At 43.0% G+C, this 16769-nt stretch overlaps 1 long non-coding RNA gene and 1 pseudogene across 3 annotated transcripts in view; one reads left to right on the top strand and one right to left on the bottom strand.

The window, feature by feature from the left end:
- Positions 1-8829: 8829 nt before the first annotated feature.
- LOC117096878 overlaps positions 8830-16769 on the top strand; it is a 10603-nt gene continuing 2663 nt past the window's right edge. For both annotated transcript variants that reach the window (XR_004442700.1, XR_004442699.1), the window contains exons 1-2: positions 8830-9747; positions 12817-13034. This is a non-coding gene — a long non-coding RNA (uncharacterized LOC117096878). The remainder of the gene's footprint in view (positions 9748-12816; positions 13035-16769) is intronic.
- LOC117096877 overlaps positions 16058-16769 on the bottom strand; it is a 23085-nt pseudogene continuing 22373 nt past the window's right edge. The window contains exon 9 of the transcript XR_004442698.1: positions 16058-16514. The product of XR_004442698.1 is annotated as a T-complex protein 10A homolog 1-like (transcript). The remainder of the gene's footprint in view (positions 16515-16769) is intronic.

Here is a 16769-nt window from a genome sequence, read left to right as displayed (position 1 = left end):
TTGCCTATGTGACTGGAACTTCTCCTGGGTGGCAGTAGAGTGGGGCTGGAGTCAGCATTCAGGGCTTGTTCAGGCTCTGCAATGGGATGGAGGCCAGCAACCCTATCCCGGTGGCCTAGACTGGCGAGTCTCCCAGCAGGCCCCTGTGTTGGTAAGAGGGCTCACAGCTGAGAGGGCCTAGAGCCAAGAGAGGGTCCCGTCAACATCTGCTATGGAACAAGACCCACTGCTAGCCTCTGGGTGTTTCAGATGGGTGAGTCTGTCTCTGGGTCTTTGTGGGAGCAGAATTAACCTGGAACCACAGCTGATGGGGGCTGGTGCCAAGGCATAGGGTAATTTTCAGGTCCACAGCTGGGACCATGTTGGTGGACCTACCTGCTGAGGCACTGCTGTGCATGACTTCTCCTGGACTTCTTGGCAGATGGTTTAGGTAGACTGGAAGTGAAGGGATGGAAAAAGATATTTCAGGCAAATGGAAACAAAAGAGAGCAAGAATGACTCTCCTTATATCCGACAAAACAGACTTTAAGTCAATAACTGTAAAAAGAGACAAAGGTGGTCCTTACATAATAATAAAAGGGTCCATTCATCAAGAGCATGTTACAATTTTAAAGTCTATGCACCCAACTTTGGGCCACCTAAATATGTAAAGCCAATAATAATCAATCTGAAGGGAGACATAGACTGCAATACGATAGCAGCAGGAGGGCTTCAATACCTGGCTTTCAACAGCAGACAGATCATCCAGACAGAAAATCAATAAGGAAACATTGGGCTTGGACCTCATATTGGACCTAACAGTCATGCACAGAACATTCTCCAGGATAGATCATAGGTTAGGCCACAAAGCAAGTCTTAGCAGCTTTTAGAAGACTGGATTCATATCAGATTTCTTTTCTGACCACAGTGGAATAAAAATAGACGTCAAAAACAGGATGAATTTTTTTTTTAAATCACAAATATGTGGAAATTAAGCAATATGCTCCTGAACAACCACTGAGTCAAAGAAGAAATTAAGAAGGAAATTTAAAAATATCTTGAGACAAATGAAAATGGAAACACAACATACCAAAATTTATGGGATGCAGCAAAAGAAGTTATAAAAGAAAAGTTTATACCAATAAATGCCCATATCAAAAAAAAATCTCAAATAACCATCTGAACAATGCATTTCAGGGAACTAGAAGAATAAACTCAACCCAAAGTCAGGAGAAGAAAGGAAATAAAAACCAGAGCAGAAATAAATGAAATAGATACTAGAAAAACAATAGAAAAGAACAATGAAAGTACTTGGATTTTTAAAACCATAAAAAGATTGTTAAACCTTTCACCAAATGAGGAAAAAAAAAAAAGATGACAGTAAAATCAGAAATGGAAGAGGAGACATTACAGTTGACACCACAGAAATACAAATAATCATAAGAGACTATTGTGAATAATTATATTCCAAATAATTGGATAACCTAAGAGAAACAGATAAATTTCTAGACACATACAACCTACCAAGACTTAATCATGAAGAAATGGAAAGCCTGAATAGCCCAATAAGTATGGAGATTGAATCCGTAATAGAAAGTCAGTCATTAAAGAAAAGTCCAGGACCTGATGACTTCACTTCTAAATTCTACCAAATATTTAGAGAAGAACAAACACCAATACTCCTCAATTATTCCAAAAACCTGAAGAAAAGAAAATACTTCCAAACTCATTTTACAAGGCCAGATAAGGACACTACTAGAAATAAAATTATAGCCCAATATCTCTGATGAACAGATGCAAAATTCTCAACAAAATACTAGCAAACTGAATTCAACAGCTCTTCAAAGGATCAGAATCAAGTAGATTTTCCCCTGGGATTTGAGGATGGTTCAACATAGGCAAACTAATAAATATAATACCCCATATTAACAGAACAAAGGGCAAAAATCATTTGGTCATCTTCATAGACACACACAAAAGGATTTGACAAATTCAAAAACCTTTCATGATAAAAATTCTCAGCAAAGTAGAATCAAAGAAGGTACCTCCACACAATAAAGACCACATATGGCAAGCCTGTGGCTCACATCATATTCAGTAGTGAAATGTTGAAAGCTTTTCCTCTAAGGTCAGGAACAACATAAGGATACCTGCTTTCACCACTTCTGCTCAACATAATACTGGAAGTATTAGGGGAACTGAGACACACAACACCTGGAAAATCGGGTAACTCCCACCCCAATACTGCGCTTTAAGCAAACGGGCACACCAGGAGAATATATCCCACACCTGGCCGGGAGGGTCCCACGCCCACGGAGCCTCCCTCATTGCTAACACAGCAGTCTGCAATCTAACCGCAAAGCAGCAGTGAGGCTGGGGGAGGGGCGCCTGCCATTGCTGAGGCTTAAGTAGGTAAACAAAGCCGCTGGGAAGCTCGAACTGGGTGGAGCTCACAGCAGCTCAAGGAAACATGCCTGTCTCTGTAGACTCCACCTCTGGGGACAGGGCACAGATAAAAAACAACAACAAAAAAGCAGCAGAACCTCTGCAGATGCAAACGACGCTGTCTGACAGCTTTGAAGAGAGCAGTGGATCTCCCAACACGGAGGTTGAGATCTGAGAAGGGACAGACTGCCTGCTCAAGCGGGTCCCTGACCCCTGAGTAGCCTAACTGGGAGACATCCCCCACCAGGGGCAGTCTGACACCCCACACCTCACAAGGTGGAGTACACCCCTGAGAGGAAGCTTCCAAAGTAAGAATCAGACAGGTACACTCGCTGTTCAGCAATATTCTATCTTCTGCAACCTCTGCTGCTGATACCCAGGCAAACAGGGTCTGGAGTGGACCTCAAGCAATCTCCAACAGACCTACAGCTGAGGGTCCTGACTGTCAGAAGGAAAACTATCAAACAGGAAGGACACCTATACCAAAACCCCCTCAGTACGTCACCATCATCAAAGACCAGAGACAGATAAAACCACAAAGATGGGGAAAAAGCAGGGCAGAAAAGCTGGAAATTCAAAAAATAAGAGCACATCTCCTCCTGCAAAGGAGCGCAGCCCATCACCAGCAACGGATCAAAGCTGGTCAGAGAATGACTTTGACGAGATGAGAGAAGAAGGCTTCAGTCCATCAAACTTCTCAGAGCTAAAGGAGGAATTACATACCCAGCGCAAAGAAACTAAAAATCTTGAAAAAAGAGTGGAAGAATTGACAGCTAGACTAATTAATGCAGAGAAGGTCATAAATGAAATGACAGAGATGAAAACCATGACACGAGAAATACGTGACAAATGCACAAGCTTCAGTAACTGACTCGATCAACTGGAAGAAAGAGTATCAGCGATTGAGGATCAAAGGAATGAAATGAAGCAAGAAGAGAAACCAAAAGAAAAAAGAAGAAAAAGAAATGAACAAAGCCTGCAAGAGGTATGGGATTATGTAAACAGACCAAATCTACGTCTGATTGGGGTGCCTGAAAGTGAGGGGGAAAATGGAACCAAGTTGGAAAACACTCTTCAGGATATCATCCAGGAGAACTTCCCCAACCTAGTAGGGCAGGCCAACATTCAAATTCAGGAAATACAGAGAACGCCACAAAGATACTCCTCTAGAAGAGCAACTCCAAGACACATAATTGCCAGATTCACCAAAGTTGAAATGAAGGAAAAAATCTTAAGGGCAGCCAGAGAGAAAGGTCGGGTTACCCACAAAGGAAGCCCATCAGACTAACAGCAGATCTCTCGGCAGAAACTCTACAAGCCAGAAGAGAGTGGGGGCCAATATTCAACGTTCTTAAAGAAAAGAATTTTCAACCCAGAATTTCATATCCAGCCAAACTAAGTTTCATCAGTGAAGGAGAAATAAAATCCTTTACAGATAAGCAAATGCTTAGAGATTTTGTCACCACCAGGCCTGCCTTACAAGAGACCCTGAAGGAAGCACTAAACATGGAAAGGAACAACCGGTACCAGCCATTGCAAAAACATGCCAAAATGTAAAGACCATCGAGGCTAGGAAGAAACTACATCAACTAACGAGCAAAATAACCAGTTAATATATAATGGCAGGATCAAGTTCACACATAACAATATTAACCTTAAATGTAAATGGACTAAATGCTCCAATTAAAAGACACAGACTGGCAAACTGGATAAAGAGTCAAGACCCATCAGTCTGCTGTATTCAGGAGACCCATCTCACATGCAGAGACATACATAGGCTCAAAATAAAGGGATGGAGGAAGATCTACCAAGCAAACGGAGAACAAAAAAAAGCAGGGGTTGCAATCCTAGTCTCTGATAAAACAGACTTTAAACCATCAAAGATCAAAAGAGACAAAGAAGGCCATTACATAATGGTAAAGGGATCAATTCAACAGGAAGAGCTAACTATCCTAAATATATATGCACCCAATACAGGAGCACCCAGATTCATAAAGCAAGTCCTTAGAGACTTACAAAGAGACTTAGACTCCCATACAATAATAATGGGAGACTTCAACACTCCACTGTCAACATTAGACAGATCAATGAGACAGAAAGTTAACAAGGATATCCAGGAATTGAACTCAGCTCTGCACCAAGCGGACCTAATAGACATCTATAGAACTCTCCACCCCAAATCAACAGAATATACATTCTTCTCAGCACCACATCACACTTATTCCAAAATTGACCACATAATTGGAAGTAAAGCACTCCTCAGCAAATGTAAAAGAACAGAAATTATAACAAACTGTCTCTCAGACCACAGGGCAATCAAACTAGAACTCAGGACTAAGAAACTCAATCAAAACCACTCAACTACATGGAAACTGAACAACCTGCTCCTGAATGACTACTGGGTACATAACGAAATGAAAGCAGAATAAAGATGTTCTTTGAAACCAATGAGAACAAAGATACAACATACCAGAATCTCTGGGACACATTTAAAGCAGTGTGTAGAGGGAAATTTATAGCACTAAATGCCCACAAGAGAAAGCAGGAAAGATCTAAAATTGACACTCTAACATCACAATTAAAAGAACTAGAGAGGCAAGAGCAAACACATTCAAAAGCTAGCAGAAGGCAAGCAATAACTAAGATCAGAGCAGAACTGAAGGAGATAGAGACACAAAAAACCCTCCAAAAAATCAATGAATCCAGGAGTTGGTTTTTTGAAAAGATCAACAAAATTGACAGGCCACTAGCAAGACTAATAAAGAAGAAAAGAGAGAGGAATCAAATAGACGCAATAAAAAATGATAAAGGGGATATCACCACCGACCCCACAGAAATACAAACTACCATCAGAGAATACTATAAACACCTCTACGCAAATCAACTAGAAAATCTAGAAGAATGGATAATTTCCTGGACACTTACACTCTCCAAGACTAAACCAGGAAGAAGTTGAATCCCTGAATAGACCAATAGCAGGCTCTGAAATTGAGGCAATAATTAATAGCCTACCCACCAAAAAAAGTCCAGGACCAGATGGATTCACAGCTGAATTCTACCAGAGGTACAAGGAGGAGCTGGTACCATTCCTTCTGAAACTATTCCAATCAATAGAAAAAGAGGGAATCCTCCCTAACTCTTTTTATGAGGCCAACATCATCCTGATACCAAAGCCTGGCAGAGACACAACAAAAAAAGACAATTTTAGACCAATATCCCTGATGAACATCGATGCAAAAATCCTCAATAAAATACTGGCAAACCGGATTCAGCAGCACATCAAAAAGCTTATCCACCATGATCAAGTGGGCTTCATCCCTGGGATGCAAGGCTGGTTCAACATATACAAATCAATAAACGTAATCCAGCATATAAACAGAACCAAAGACAAGAACCACATGATTATCTCAATAGATGCAGAAAAGGCTTTTGACAAAATTCAATAGCCCTTCATGCTAAAAACGCTCAATAAATTCGGTATTGATGGAACGTACCTCAAAATAATAAGAGCTATTTATGACAAACCCACAGCTAATATCATACTGAATGGGCAAAAACTGGAAAAATTCCCTTTGAAAACTGGCACAAGACAGGGATGCCCTCTCTCACCACTCCTATTCAACATAGTGTTGGAAGTTCTGGCTAGGGCAATCAGGCAAGAGAAAGAAATCAAGGGTATTCAGTTAGGAAAAGAAGAAGTCAAATTGTCCCTGTTTGCAGATGACATGATTGTATATTTAGAAAACCCCATTGTCTCAGCCCAAAATCTCCTTAAGCTGATAAGCAACTTCAGCAAAGTCTCAGGATACAAAATTAATGTGCAAAAATCACAAGCATTCTTATACACCAGTAACAGACAAACAGAGAGCCAAATCGTGAATGAACTTCCATTCACAATTGCTTCAAAGAGAATCAAATACCTAGGAATCCAACTTACAAGGGATGTAAAGGACCTCTTCAAGGAGAACTACAAACCACTGCTCAGTGAAATCAAAGAGGGCACAAACAAATGGAAGAACATACCATGCTCATGGATGGGAAGAATCAATATCGTGAAAATGGCCATACTGCCCAAAGTTATTTATAGGTTCAATGCCATCCCCATCAAGCTACCAATGAGTTTCTTCACAGAATTGGAAAAAACTGCTTTAAAGTACATATGGAACCAAAAAAGAGCCCACATTGCCAAGACAATCCTAAGTCAAAAGGACAAAGCTGGAGGTGTCACGCTACCTGACTTCAAACTATACTACAAGGCTACAGTAACCAAAACAGCATGGTACTGGTAACAAAACAGAGATATAGACCAATGGAACAGAACAGAGTCCTCAGAAATAATACCACACATCTACAGCCATCTGATCTTTGACAAACCTGAGAGAAACAAGAAATGGGGAAAGGATTCCCTATTTAATAAATGGTGCTGGGAAAATTGGCTAGCCGTAAGTAGAAAGCTGAAACTGGATCCTTTCCTTACTCCTTATACGAAGATTAATTCAAGATGGATTAGAGACTTAAATGTTAGACCTAGTACCATAAAAACCCTAGAAGAAAATCTAGGTAGTACCATTCAGGAAATAGGCATGGGCAAGGACTTCATGTCTAAAACACCAAAAGCAATGGCAGCAAAAGCCAAAATTGACAAATGGGATCTAATTAACCTAAAGAGCTTCCGCACAGCAAAAGAAACTACCATCAGAGTGAACAGGCAATGTACAGAATGGGAGAAAATTTTTGCAATCTACTCATCTGACAAAGGGCTAATATCCAGAATCTACAAAGAACTCAAACAAATATACAAGAAAAAAACAAACAACCCCATCAAAAAGTGGGCAAAGGATATGAACAGACATTTCTCAAAAGAAGACATGCATACAGCCAACAGACACATGAAAAAATGTTCATCATCACTCGCCATCAGAGAAATGCAAATCAAAACACAATGAGATACCATCTCACACCAGTTAGAACGGCAATCATTAAAAAGTCAGGAAACAACAGATGTTGGAGAGGATGTGGAGAAATAGGAACACTTTTACACTGTTGGTGGATTGTAAACTAGTTCAACCATTATGGAAAACAGTATGGCAATTCCTCAAGGATCTAGAACTAGATGTACCATATGACCCAGCCATCCCACTACTGGGTATATACCCAAAGGATTATAAATTATGTACTACAAAGACACATGCACACATATGTTTATTGCGGCACTATTCACAATAGCAAAGACTTGGAATCAACCCAAATGTCCATCTGTGACAGACTGGATTAAGAAAATGTGGCACATATACACCATGGAATACTATGCAGCCATAAAAAAGGATGAGTTTGCATCCTTTGTAGGGACATGGATGCAGCTGGAAACCATCATTCTTAGCAAACTGTCACAAGAACTGAAAACCAAACACCGCATGTTCTCACTCATAGGTGGGAATTGAACAATGAGATCACTTGGACTCGAGAAAGGGGAACATCACACACTGGGGCCTATCATGGGGAGGGGGGAGGGATTGCATTGGGAGTTATACATGATATAAATAATGAATTGATGGGTGCTGACGAGTTGATGGTTGCAGCACACCAACATCGCACAAGTATACATATGTAACAAACCTGCATGTTATGCACATGTACCCTAGAACTTAAAGTATAATAAAAAAATAAATAAATAAAGGACATAAGTAAGAATGCAAGCCCGTCAAGGCTATTCTGATTTTAAATGTCAGCTCAGCTCCTACTTTATGGGGTTTGGCAAATCGAGTTAAGGGCCTTTTCCTCAAATGCTCAAACATTCCAATCAGACTAAATCAAGCAACTGGAATTACTTGAAACTCAGAGACCAGCTTCCATTTTCCCTCCGTTTTTTGAAATCGTCACTTCTTTAGCACCAGCTGGGTTTTGATGACTCTTCGGGTGTAAAGGTCAACCTCAGAGAAATGGGAAAACCTGTGTTGTTAGGAAGGATGGTTTTAAGTGAGCATGTCAAGTTTTAGGGCAAGAATAGCCTCGGGCCATCTGTCAGGAAAAGCTGCCACATCTGGGCAGTGTCTCTCCTAAGGTGAAACGTGCGCAGATTAAACTGAAGAAACAACGAGCTCACGTAGAGTCTGACAGCAGACAGGAAATTTATAGGCACGGCATGTGCCTTCGGTGCCTGGGCTATGGAGGAAAGAACACAGACGGTCTTCCTGAGGCGGGGCAGACAAAACGGCTGAAAGTGAAGGAGAATTAAGGCAATATACTGTGGCCATTCAAAAAGCTTCACACTTCCCCTCCTAAGAAGATGAAACAGGCGTGTGTTTTCCTCCTTCCCGCAGGTGCAACCGGAAACCTCTGGCAGTGCCCGTCAAACAAACGCAGGAAGACCAGGGGCGGAGAGAGGAAGCCCGGGGGAGCCGGGGGACCCTGAGAACGACAGGATGGGGCGTTCCTGGGTTTTCTTTTTGACTTTTCCACCCCAAACTGGGTGTTCACGAGGACGCAGAGGAAGACAGCCCCCGCTACTGTCTCCAGCCAGAGCACGGGGAGAGGCGCCGCTCCAGGAAACATTTCAAGGACCCTGGGAAATGGGTGATCTCTGAATGTGAAAAACCTTGAGGAGACTGGAAGTGTTTTGAAGTTGAAGGTTATGGTTCTTTCTCATTTTGTTTCAAAACAGGACCCCCATTTCCCTTAATGTAGGATTCGAGGAGACAAACAAGAAGAGGAAAGGGGTGTCAAGGTCAGAGCCGCCTAGAAGGCGACGAGAAGCAGAAGCGCAGGCCTGCGAGATGCTCTTCAGAGTGACTTCGCTGTGGGCTGCGGATGGCAACAAAAGGAACTCGGCATCCACCGGCCACATTCCCCTCCCCAGAGCGGAGGACACAGCCCAGTTCCTTCAGGCAATGGCTCCAGCCAGCTCCGCCCCACAGGGAAGGAGCGCGCAGCTGCCACACACCGCAGGCGGCGCTGACAGACTCGGCCTTCCCGGAGCGCAGGCGTCTGGGGGGCGCCGCCCTCGTCGCCGTCGGGAGCCCGGCAGGCCCGCGGCTTTCTGCCTGGTTCTCCCGTCTCTGCACGCCTCGCCTTCAGGACTCCGCCTCGCCTTCCTCTTTTCTGTGGGGAGACTCATGGGGCCGTCTGTCTGGACGATGTGTGCACATTTCTTACCACGATTCCTCTGCACACCAGGTCCCGGCACAGCTGAATTGTGCGGGCAGCGAAGGGGCCTCACGGGGACCGCTCAGCTCCCTGAGGGCGCAGCCCACGTGGTCCGGGGGCGAAGAATGAACTTCCGCGGTTTTTAATGACCCAGTTTGTGGCACGGCACATGTTGAAAAGGTAAATCTGACCGCGTTACCTCAGAGATGGGCTGTGAGCTGCTTTGTGCCGCCAAATGACCTGTTTACCCAACAGCGCCCTCTGTAGCCCCGTGCTCAGAACGGGCTTTTTCATGATGCTCCTACATTGTGTTTACAGCCCTCTGTGAGGGGTTTGCACGCACAGGCCGACCTCGTTTTATTGTGCCTTGCTCTATTGTGCCTCGCAGATACTGCACTTGTTTTTACAAATTGAAAGTTTGTGGGAGCTCCGTTGGGGCACATCAATGGGTCCCATTTTCAAACAGCTTGTGCTAACTTCCTATCTCTATGTGACATTTTGTTAATTCTTGTAATAGTTCGAATTTTTTCATTATAATTATGTCTGTCATGGTGATCTGTACCTAGTGAGCTTCGATTTTACTTTGTAATTGTTTTGTAACCAACAACCACACCCAGGTAAGACGGAAAACATCATAAATGTCACGTGTGTTCCACGTGCTCCACTGACCAGCTGCCCCCATCTCTCTCCCTCCCCTCAGGCCTCCCTATTCCCTGAGACACAATTGTGGAATTACACCATTAATAACCTACAACAGCTTCTAAGTGTTCAAGTAAAAGGAAGAGACACACATCCCTCATTTTAAATTGAAAGCTAGAGATGATTAAGCTTAGTGCGGAAGGCCTGTTCAAAGTTGAGACAGGCTGAAAGCAAGGCCTTTTGCACCCAGGAGTTAGCCCAGTTGTGAATGCAAAGAAAAACCTCTTAAAGGAAATTAAAAGTGCTGCTTTAGTGAACACATGAATGACAAGAAAGTGAAACAGCTTTATTGCTGATTCAAAAAAGGCTGAGAGGAGTGAGAAAGCTACGGAAGAAAAGTTTGAAAGTGCCAGAGGTTGGTTCATGAGTTTTAAGGGAATAAACATGTCCATAACTTAAAAGTGCAAGATGAAGTAACAAGTGCTGATGGAGAAGCTGCAGCAAGTTATCCAGAGACCTAGCTAAGGTAAGTGATGGAGGTGGCTACACCAAACCACAGATCGTCAGTGTAGATGAAACAGCCTTTTGTTGGAAGAAGATGCCATCTAGGACTTTCATAGCTAGAGAGGAGAAGTCAATGCCTGTCTTCAAAGCTTCAAAGGACAGGATGTCTCTTGTTAATAGCTAATGCATCTGGTGACTTAAAATTGCAGCCAATCTCACTTACCATTCCAAAAATCCTAGGGCCCTTAAGAATTATGCTTAATTGGGAGGCCGAGGTGGGTGGATCTCCAGAAGTCAGGAGTTTGAGACCAGCCTGACCAATATGGAGAAACCCTGTCTCTACTAAAGAAAAAATACAAAAAATTAGCCAGGCATGGTGGTGGGTGCCTGTAATCTCAGCTACTTGGGAGGCTGAGGCAGGAGAATCACTTGAACCCAGGAGGTGGAGGTTGCAATGAGCCAAGATCATGCCATTGCACTCCAACCTGGGCAACAAGAGTGGAACTCTGTCTCAAAAAAAAAAAAAAGAATTATGCTAAATCTACTCTGTCTTTGCTCTATAAGTAGAATAAAAAAGCCAGGATGGCAGCACATCTGTTTACAGAGTGGTTTCCTGAATATTTTGAGCCCATTATTAAGACCTACTGCTCAGAAAAAAAGACTATTTTCAAAATATTACTGTTCATTGGCAGTGCACCCAAGGGCTCTGATGGAGATGTGCAAGGAGAGTAATGTTGCTTTCATGCCTGCTGATACCACATCCATTCTGCAGCCCATGGATCAAGGAAAAATTTCAATTTTCAAGTCTTGTTACTTAAGAAATACATCTCATAAGGCTATAGCTGCCATAGATAGTGATTCCTCTGATGGATCTGGGCAAAGTTAATTATAAACCATCTAGAAAGGATTTACCATTCTAGATGCCATTAAAAACATTCATGATTCATGGGAGGAGAAACAATATCCACATTAACAGGAGTTTAGAAGAAGTTGATTTCATTCCTCATGGATGATTTTGAGGGGTTCAAGCCTTCAGTGCAGGAAGTAACTGCAGATGAGGTGGGAATAACAAGAGGACTAGAATTAGAAGTGGGACCTAAAAATGTGGCTGAATTGCTGCAATCTCAGGATAAAATTTGAACAGATTAGGAGCGGCTTCTTATGGTTGAGCAAAGAAAGTGGTTTCTTGATATAGAATTGACTCCTGATGAAGATGCTGTGAACATTATTGATAAGACAACAAAGGATTTAGAATATATACACTTAGTTAATGAGGCAGTAGGTAAGGTTTGAGGGGATTGACTCCAATTTTGAAAGAAGTTATACTGTGGGTAAAATGCTATCAAACAGCATTGCATGCTACAGAGAAACCTTTCATGAGAAGATTCAGTCAATGCAGTCAACTTCATTGTGGTCTTATTTCAGATGTTGCCACAGTCACCCCAACCTTCAGCAACCTCCACCCTGATCAGTCAGCAGCCATCAATACACAGGCAAAGCCCTCCACCAGCAAAACAATTATAACTCACTGAGGGCTCAGATGATCATTAGCATTTTTTAAAACAATACAGTATTTTAAAATTGAGATATGTTTATGTTTTAGACATAATGCTATTGCATACTTAATAGACTACAGTATAACATAAACCAAACTTTTATAGGCACTGGGAAAATGAAATATTTGTGTGACTTGCTGTGTTGCAATATGAGCTTTATTGTGGTGGCCTGGAACCAAATCCACAGTATCCCCAAGGTCTGCCTGTAAGGTGAAGCAGCAGTCCCAGAACTAATGCAGCCTGCTGGGTGCTCTGTGTTCCCAGCAAGCAAGGACACTTCCCTAGATATCAGGGGAAGTGATACAAAGACAGAAAGTTGTGGTCATTTGAGAATCAACTCATAATAAAAAAATGAAACATGGCTAATTGAAGTAAGTTGATTACAAATTGAAAATATTAGAAGAAAAAAGTTTTGTACAAATACGGTTGTGATACAAAAGAATATAATAAGACACATTTAATTTTATTGCTTTGAATAAATGAGGAATGTGGTTTTATTCCTTCCATTGTCTGCTTCTAAAGTATAGATATAAACTTTGTCTATCTGCAGTTGCAGATAAGAAACCTGGGAAGCCACAAGAAAGCCAAGTAGCCTAGGAAAAAGTGGGCATTGAGCCACGAGCAAAAAATAACAATCGATTCTGTTGGTGCCATCTGACAGCAGAGATGGCTGAGGACCCCCGAGCGTGAGTCCAGAGAGCTGCCCTGCAGCCCTACCCTGCCTTTCCAGGATGAGTCTTCCCTGGGAAGCCACTGCTCATTTGGAAGGTAAAGAATGCCAGCGTTTCCAACACCAACCCCAGCTCTGCTGACCTCTCAGAACGGCAGGACCACGCGTGACGGAACACCAGGCGGGGGAGAGTCATATATACAAGGCGAGACGCCAGGCAGGGCCAGCGTCTCCTCAGGCACATGAGGGCCCACGATACTTTTAGGAGCCCATGAAAATGTTTTAATTTCTCTTAAAAATCAGAAGGAAACAAATGAACTCTTAGGTATAAGAAAATGTTTTAATATGCACGATTGATATATCCACCTTCATGCAAATGCAGTAACAAAACTTACATGTTTAAATTTTTTAATGGAAAAAGCTCCCACAAAGGCAATGACAGTCATGATGTGGCCTGATCCCAGGTTGCAAAAAACTAAAACTTTTGTGAACGGCGTTCATTAGAAACACAAGAATGCTAATGTAGCATGTCAGGTTTAACCATAAAGGTTGAGTATGATGTCCAGTGACTTGAGTTTAAAATGCCGGAGAAGGAATAACTAGTGAGTAACAGAGTTCCCGCTGTCACACCCACACCCATAGCAAGACGAACCACAGGATTTGTTTTTCTTTTTAGAGCAGGGAAACAAGTAAAAACGACAACAAAATACAATTATAGTAATAATTGTAGGAAAATGTAAGAAATATAGAATAATGAGAAAATGGTTAATGCTGTAGAGTAGGTTCAAATTGGAGGTCTGTAAGAAGTAGGTGATAATCTGAATTGTTTGGTTGTGTCTCTTGTATAAGGTGTTTGTTCAAAAATATCAACCATTCTAAACCTATAATTGCAGTATTAAGAAAACTTAATTAGAATCAATCTTTAAGTGCTCAAGAAAAGGTAGTTTCAAAGGTGAATTTGATAAACTGAGCATCAGACAGAGTCCTCAGTTTTGGGAGTCAGCCTCTTTCTTGAAATCCCTTTCACTTTAACACCAATAATCAGAGTTCACTCTCCACGTTCTCACCTCTTTGTTTACTCCAGAGCCTCTGAGGCTCCACTCTCCACTCTAGCTGCTGGGGAGCGAAGGTGAAGGTGACTGAGCTCTATCCTCAATGTGTTGTCTAGGTGGGGACAGGCAGGTCCCTAGGTCATTGGGATACAGTGTGAGGAGGACATGAGAGGTGCAGGGTTCAGTGAGCACTTGGGGGCCTTAGCCTGGGGGTGGGGAGGGTGAGCCAAGGAATGTTTGCAGAAGGAATGATGAGTCGGAGAAGGCCGAGTTAACCTAAGGGAGGGCCTTCTGCATGATGTGGGCTGTGGGGAGCAGGAGAGAAGAGGCGGGAGAGGCTGCACCTGATGGCCATGAAACTTGGGGCCCGTGCTCTGAGAGGACCTGTGCTCCTTAGGAAAACATGGAGCCTACAGGACTCCACGCGCAGAGAGAGGAGGGCTCCATCCAAGACTCCCTTCAGGAGCAGCACCTGGGTGTAATGGACGGGACGACTCTGTCCTGCTCCCTTCTCATCCATCTCCACAGCATCCCTGAGCCGTGCAGGGGATGAAATGTCACCCACTTAGGGAAAAGGAAGTGGGGGACAGCTGAGGGTTTTTTCCAAGGTGGCAGTAGACAGTGACCCAGGTGGGTGTGACTCACCCCATCTCCCAGCCCTTTATACTCTGTCATTGTTTTGTGATCGTCTTAATGCTACCTTTTTGAACAAGTAAATGTGCTTGTTTACAATTTGTGCATAAATGTGCCTACAAATAGGTTAATAGAGACCCCCTCCTCAAAATTAATGTAATAGATATAATCAGATTGTACATCTAATAAGGAGCCTTCGGGAGATTGTTAAGAACTAAAAGTAAATTCTGGCTTTTTGCAAATCAGTATGAAATGTTGTTTTAATAAGCTTGTACTGATTTCCAATATTGCAGAATGTATATTCCATGAAGGGCTTCCCGCACATGGAATGTATTAATTCCATGTGCTCACTGAATTAATCTTATTTGGATGACAGATTTTGCACCTGTCACTAGTGGAGAGTGTACTGCAGATGATAGTTAGTGAAAACTTCCAGTCAGTCAGGTGATCTGATGCCTGCACACGGCTTCCTGATAAAATTGCGTCTTTGTTTCTTCCCCGATCTCCCACAGATAATGAGAAGTACATTTTTTCAGTACAGCTGTGTATCGTTTTGTTTGCTTCAGTGACAGTTTTTAGTATAAGCTGATTTAAAACAATCAAAGCAATAGGCAAGTCCATTCTTTCAGCCAAACCCAAAATAGCTTTTTAATAATGGATTTGTTTTGCCAGTTATGCCTGACAAATGCCTTGCGTTGCTGTAGCAGTCATCCGAAAACAAAAGGCCTCCATCCACTGCAATCGTAGTAGAATTCCTTTTTTTCCTTCAAAGCCAGATAGCACATGGTTCTTGAGTTACTTTAAATAGCATTACCAAATATTGAGGACTACGATGATGCGTGCACAGTATTAAGGTTAAAATAATCCCTGGCACTAAAATATGGTATTGTATTTCATAAAAACATGAGTACATACTGGAAAAAATTAAATCACTATGCATCTTCTGATAAAATTTTCAAGAAATTATCTCTTTCCAAAACCATGTTTGGGGTATCCACATTTCAGTATAAAAATTAGATGAATGCCAGTCTGCTTTTGTATTTCTAGGTGGCCTGCAAAATAACAAAAGAAGTAAGTAACTGGTTATCATTTTATATTGGGATTTTAAAAATCTCAAGTTTCAGGAGGCGACATGCTCCCTGGGTAGTGACAGGCCATGACAACTGCACTATTGGAGCCCTGACCTGTCTTGGACGCCACCTGAGTATCCTTGTAGTGACTAGAATTGTCTCCCTCTTGTCCCAGTGAGGACAGGGGTGTCGGTGACCAGAGGTGAACTGGCCAGGCTGAGCTTCTGTAATGCTGGAGATATGAGCCATGCCTGGGGTGGGCCATAAAGGCGAGAGGGGCTCAGCACTTTGTGAATCAGCTGGTCCAAGGGCACTTGCTCTGCAGAGACCTCCTGGGTCCATCACAAGGCAGAAATGGCCCCTGTGATGATCAAAGAGGGTGCAGTGTTGCTGCGGGCACTGGAAATCTTTCTTTTGTGAGCCTCCTGTTCTCTGATGGGTGCTGCTCTGTGTTTCCTAAATAGAGAAGAGAATGTCCTTTTCTTTGCAATTTCTAGATAACTTGGGTAGTCCTAAAGGTTTAGTGGCTCTCCAAGATCATTTGGGGCAGCGAATATGTTATTCGTTTTTGTCTGTTTTAACAAAAAACTGCAATTGGCATTTCCCATGTGATGCTGCATGTTGAGGGCTCATCTGCTTCTCATCCAGGATGATGTTTCCAGCTTCATCTTTGATCTTAACCCTCCCGGAGATGCACTTGGTTTCCTGACAGCTGCTGCAATACACACTGTTGACAGTGCCATCTGGGTACTCCCTTCTCTTGAACTGGGCCGTGTGGATTTCTTTCTGCCCGTTGCTGAGCACAATGGTTTTGTCGCCATTCCTGAGAAGAGAAACACGTGGAGGGGCAGTGTGCATCGGGGCCAATGCTGCCAGTGTGGAGGCCAGTGGGGGGTGGGGGAGCACAAAATAATGCCCCCACCTGAGTCTGGAGCCCTCCTTCCAAATCTCGGTAGATGAGGGTGCAGAAGGCCACGGGCAGGGGCAGGAAAGGTGCACGGTGGGCTCGGCATCAGCGGAAACTTGGTGTGGGTGAGAGAGGGCAAGTGTGGAGGACCAGGAGGCAGGGCGGGAGGTC

Source organism: Trachypithecus francoisi, unplaced genomic scaffold (genome assembly GCF_009764315.1).
Source record: "Trachypithecus francoisi isolate TF-2019V2 unplaced genomic scaffold, Tfra_2.0 Lachesis_group15, whole genome shotgun sequence".
In the NCBI taxonomy this organism is placed as follows: domain Eukaryota; kingdom Metazoa; phylum Chordata; class Mammalia; order Primates; family Cercopithecidae; genus Trachypithecus; species Trachypithecus francoisi.
This window is presented reverse-complemented; position numbering and strand designations above follow the sequence as displayed.